Here is a 6,404-nt window from a genome sequence, read left to right on the forward strand (position 1 = left end):
GAGGGTCCAAGACTTCGCACACCACCACCTTGCTGATGGAACTCTTGGATATTTTATTTCTTGATGATCATTAAAAAACTATGAACTGATGGGTCATGGATTGGGCAAGATTAATATTTGTTATTTATATTAATTTGATTTTGTATTTAAACATTACACCCGGTTCTAGAAGATCTGGATCAGAATAAATATTTGGATAAATGTAAACCTGAAAGTTTCTGAGATTTTAGGGGATACTTTAACAGGCTAGGCATTTTCCAGTGTGTGTACCAATGGTCAAAGAGAGCACAGGGAGAAACAAGAAAGAAAAAAAGGAAGGAAGGAAGCAAAGGGAAGGGAAGGAAGGAAGGAAGGAAGGGAAGGAAGAAAGAGTGAGAGAATGAGATTTCTATGGGTACAGAAAATGAAATGAAATTACTGGAAGTTTATATATAAACTTGGTAGTAGAGAATATATTGAAAAAGGGCCACTGGGTGCTGTGCCAGTTCATTTAGACATTTTTTTATGAAAGAGATTTTCCTATTATTTGTTTATATTAAGCATGCATCATTTTTTATCAGGAAAAACACTGATATTTTTATTTTGAGGGTATGTAGGAAATACACCGTCAACATAATTCACACTTTCTAAGTGACATACAAATATAAACAATAAAGTATGATGAAATCTGGTGTAGAACCAAAAATATAGACTTTCCATTTTAGAAATTAAAAAAGACAAAAAGGAAAAAATAAATTAAAAGAGACAAAAAAGACTCAAATATTGACGATAATATTTTTACCACTTTTTTAACATTTTCAATAAGCATTTCTACAGTGATGAATACTGGCGAGCGATACCTGTCTACTTTGGTGGTTGATTAACCTGAGTTCTAGGCACTCCACATCCCACCTGTGTGACCTTGGGAAATAGAAGCCCCCACCCCCAGCCCCCTGGTGTCTGTTTCCTCAAACTTTGGATAATCCAATTTTGCCATTATTTTGTTGTTGTTGTTTTACCAATCTTAAGAGGCAAAAATATGGGATGCTTTTGCATTTGAAATTCTTTATTAACAAAGAAGGTAACTTTTATTATTCACTGGCCATTGTCTTTTTAATGTTTCCTTACTATGGAATCGAGGGTGTACAATAAATCTCTTTTTTCTTCCTCATGCAGCTTGTTGAAAAATTTAGATTAATATCTAAATATTTATCTATTGGCAATTTAAGTGCTGAAAATTGTAGTCCAGCATTTTGACACTGAAATCTTATGCTCCTATGAACTGTGGGTACCTCCATACTACCAGAAATAACCTTGGACTTTTTAAAAACACTTTTATTCATCCTTGATATTCCAGATGAAACACAGTGCACATTTGTGACTCTAATCAATCCTTGCATTGAAGAGATGTTGATAGTTTGTCTATTTGTCAGAAAAGGAGACTGGGACACAGAGCAGCTTAGGAAAATGCCTACAGCTATACACCACTGAAGTAGCAGAGCCGCACTCAAACTACAGCTAACTTACTGAATGAATCTCTGGTTAGAAAGCTACCCATGGAACTGCCCTACTATTTTACATCCATGAAAAAATATAACAGCTGGAATGTGGGTTGCGATATCTAACTTGGTTTTTTCCTCACAGAGAAACTGTTGGAAACTTTCCTTCACTTATATACAGGCATGACTCTGTCCCACCTGACCTCATTCCTGTGTATCCCAGGAAGAATGTGGTGGCTTCTTGATTAAGAGAGCCCAGGTCTAACGACAAAGGTATTTTCTCTTTGCTTTTTAATTCTGAGATTAACTGTAACAGAGAGCAGTTGTGTCTCTCTAAGCTGAAAAGCTGTGTGTGACAGAAACTGTATATATTTGTGTACATTGACAAATCTGCGTGTTCCCTGTCAACCCTCATTCAGTTTCTTTTCAAAATTCTTAATCTATCATATCCATAAGAGTCATACAGTGGAACATCCTTATCCATTGACATTGTGTAAATTCCTGAAGGAAGCATGTCCTGAAGGAAGCGAATCCTAAATGTAACTGGTTGAAATTCATTTCTCAGTGTTTACCAAAGACAGGGCAGTCTGTGGGAGTTCAGTCTCTCGTCAGAACCCTTTTCCTTCTTGCTATTCTCTTCACATATATTTTTCCATATATTGATCTGTCTGTTTTGGCCCAAACATTAAATCCATGAGAAGCTTGTCTACCTCTGTACCTGGACGGTTTGATAGCCCTACCTTCACCTATTATGATGTTTATTCAAAGTATCCTGAGAGTTCGTGGGCATTCCACCCACACCAACTGACTTAACCTCATGACAGCCTATTATAACTAGAGTATCTCTGATCACAACTTCTGTATTGTTCAAAGGAAAAAAACCCTTTCCTATATATTGCTTTAGCCCTGTGTTCTGCACAGAGTCATCACAATGGCTGGTTCTGACATCTTCTCTTCTACTTCTTTTATTCTATTGTAACAATGTGAGTCACATCTGAGACTTTGTGGTCTGAGATGATGCTGATGCTCTAATGATAAATCTGATGAGTCACAGAAAGTATATATTCATCTTGTGACTCAAGTGCAAGGGAATTTCTTGTTGACTGGGGGTTGCAGTAACTTACACCTGGAGGTTGAGGTAATAAAGCAGTGTGAGGAGCTGACTGGACCTTCTGTGCATCACAGTCTGCTATCAGGAATTCCTGTGACACAACTTTATTAGAATTGAGTGTGTGCTTCTGTTGGCCAATGGTGGCAAACAGTCATAGCCCTCTTGTCAGAGAAGTCTGTCCTGAGGCACTCAGTGAAGGGCATCTCAGACATGTTCCCAATGCCTCCTCCTTGTTCTTGAGTCTAGAGGGCAACTGTGGCAACTGAGTACTGGAGGTAATTTGGCATCCCTTCAGGAGAAGCATGCGGTATTGTTGGTTCCAAGTTAATCCTAACAGTGAGTCTGATGAGAAATCTGAGCCTATAAACAATCCAAAAATTTCTCTGTTACCATTGTTTGAAAAGTGTGGTCCATGAAATACCTACTATTTAAAGGCTGCTAGTATGCTCCTTAATATGTTTTTGTTCATTCATTAGTTGGAGCAGTATAGATTAGACTGGCTGACCTCTCAATTTTGAATCTGACCCTGAGAGTCAATGTATATACCCCAGTTACGATACAATGCTACAGTAATGCAGGAAATATGGTAACATTTTGTTTTATATGACAACTGTCTATGCTATTGTTTTCTGGTAGACAGATCTGATAGAATTACATGCAGAAAAGTTGGAAAATCTGTATGGATTACAGGCTTATTCAAAGCCTATCTTCATAGGGTGTTTGTATATCTCTGTGGTTGTGGGTTGAGATATTTATTGGAGTATGAGGGTGCTTGATCCTTCCTGTTTTGTGGGAGACACTGGCAGCTCATGCTAAGACGATCCTGAAGAGGCCAAGTCACCAGTCAGTGTTTTTCCTTCCTTGATTCTGTCAACTAAGACGACAGCAATTTGATACCTAATTTAATGAAAACAAAGGTTTCTGTATTTTTCTAATCAAGCATGCTTTTCTAAGAAAGCTTTTTTCTAATACTTTAAAGAAGTGTCATACATCATGATAATATCTACACAGAGTAATAATCTTTTCACACGTCAGGAAACATATGCAAACTTGAAGTTATAAAACAGGAGTTGGCAAATTTTTCAGAAAAATGCCAGATATTGGATAACCTATACTTTGGGGGCCATACAAGTCTCTGTCCCAATTACTCAACTCTGCTATTGTAACAGGAGATCGGCCATAGACAGCAAGATAAAAAATGAGGGTAGCTGTGTTCCAGCCTCAGGCTTTAGTTTGTGACCCTGTTATAAAGGATTAGATTTTAAATGTTTGGAAAAATCTAATATTATCTTTCTGAGCTCCAATTCATCACCATCTTGCTTATAGCTACTCATAAAGCTGAGCATCATTTTGGAAACCAATTCTCTAAAGGAATATTTATGGCTTTTCCCACCAGTCATTTAATACGGCTTCCCTTTACCTGTAGCATAAAGCACCAATCCCTTAACAAAGACTGCTTTATGTCAGCTTGAGTGCCTGCTAGTAGATATTGTTGATGATGCAGTTAGTGATTCATTCTATTAATTATGTTTCAAGAGAGAAGCATAGGCTTTCCAGTATTTATTGCTGCCTCCCTTGTATGAAATATGCTTTAAGAGGAAGAAGATGGTAGGTAAGGGATATCTGAACCTCTCAATCAACATTCCTTAGAGTATGTACAGGTGCTGTGGCCACCTTTACCACCCATCTGGGTCTGATCATTCAGAGTGCCACAGGGAGACAGGAAATCAAGAGGAGAAAAAAGCAGGTTGCATTTCCTTTCTCATTCCTTTTGCTGTGTCATCCCAACAAAGGCCCTTCACCCAGCATGGCCATGTGATTCCTGTAGGGGCAGTAAGGACAGGTTTGCATATTTCTTCTAATTCCAGAGACATTGGATATTGCATCCCTCAGAAAATATGCTCAGTGTCACTAATCATTAAGAAAATTAAATTTAAAGCCACAGTGCCATACTATATCACACCTACTGGGATGGCTATTATCCAAACAACAACAAACAATGAAACAAAAAAACAAAACAGAACGTATCAAGCATTGGTGAGAATGTGAAGAAATTGGAACACTTGTGCACTGCTGGTGGGAATGTAAACTGGGGCAGCTGTTATGGAAAACAGTATGGTGAATCATCAAAAATTTGTAAACAGAATTAAAATAGAATTGTATATAAAATTAAAAATAAAATATTTTATTTTTGTAAAATTAAATGTAATTTTACAAAAATAAAATATTTTATTTTTATAAAATTAAATATAATTTTACAATGAAAAATAGAATTATGATCCAGCAATTCTACTTTTTAGATCTATAACCAGAACAGTTGAAGTCAGAGACTCAAACAGATTTTTGTATACCCATGTTCACAGCAGCATTATTCATAATAGCCAAAATGTGGAACTAACTCATGTTGATTGTGAGACTATTATAATAAATAGAATGTCATATATTCATACAATGGAAGATTATCCAGCCTTAAAAAGGAAGCAGATTCTGACACATTAACAATGCTGAAAGTGGTAGACATTATGCTAAGTGAAAGTCACAAAAGGACAAATAATATGTGAGTATGAAAGTACCTCAAATTCATAGAGTAATCAAATTCATAGAATCAGAAAGTAGAATGGTGGTTTCCAGGGACTGGGTGGAGAATGGAATAGGGAGTTATTATTTAATGGGCACAGGCTTTCAGTTTTGGAAGATGAAAAAATTCTGGAGATGGATGGTGGTGATGATTGCATAACAATATGAATGTACTTAGTGCCACTGAAGTGTACACTTAAAATGGTTAAAATGGTAAATTGTATGATATACATATTTTATCACGATTAAAAGTATAAGAAGGCTTCCCTGGTGGCGCAGTGGTTGAGAGTCCGCCTGCCGATGCAGGGGACACGGGTTCATGCCCCGGTCCAGGAGGATCCCACATGCCGCGGAGCAGCTGGGCCTGTGAGCCATGGCCACTGAGCCTGCGTGTCCGGAGCCTGTGCTCTGCAATGAGAGAGGCCACAACAGTGAGAGACCCGCGTACCGCAAAAAAAAAAAAAAAGTATAAGATTGCTTGAGGTACAAGCCTTCAACTGAGACCTGCATCTCTTCATTCCTATATTGTGCTTTAAAATATTCTGTTGTTTCCCAACACCAAATCTCTGTTATTATAGAATGAAGTAGCTGTAGAGCAAGGAGTACCACAAAATCTCAACATAAAATGATTGCAAAACATGTTTAGGAAAATGGGAACAATCTTACCCAATATTACACAGATCATGGTAAGTCTGGTTCTGCTAGCTAGATCTCTTGATTCTCACTCCAACTACTGTTCACCAGAGCCTTTACCATGCTCAGCACTTCTGAAGTACACTGCTTTCCCAGGGCTCAAGTGGCATCAAATCTGGTAATCCAGGTACTATGCACATCTAACATCAATCCATAAAATACAAGCAGGAAGGAAATCAAACAAATCAGATGCATTTGATTAATAATTTCCCCCACCCTAGCTCTAGAATGTATGTTATTCTGAAAGAGAAGTGATAACTTAATCTCAGCCATATTTTAGATGTCATGTTTATTTTCCTCCTTCTACATATCAAAATATTTCCATGTTACATTACTTATATTATGCTAGTCCGTTCCTATTTCAGAACAATGCAAACTACTGCTTTAACGATAGCAACCTTTTTGGACAAAAATATTTAATAGTTGTGTGTGTGTGTGTGTGTGTGTGTGTGTAACAATGTGCTTGTGTGTATGAAACCAAATTGGGGACCTTGATGTTAATGTATTTCTATTCTAAAACAACATTAAAAGAGCTTAGAGAAACT

The sequence above is a fragment of the Monodon monoceros genome, unplaced genomic scaffold (assembly GCF_005190385.1).
Source record: "Monodon monoceros isolate NGI ecotype Baffin Bay Population unplaced genomic scaffold, NGI_Narwhal_1 Super_Scaffold_22, whole genome shotgun sequence".
NCBI lineage: Eukaryota > Metazoa > Chordata > Mammalia > Artiodactyla > Monodontidae > Monodon > Monodon monoceros.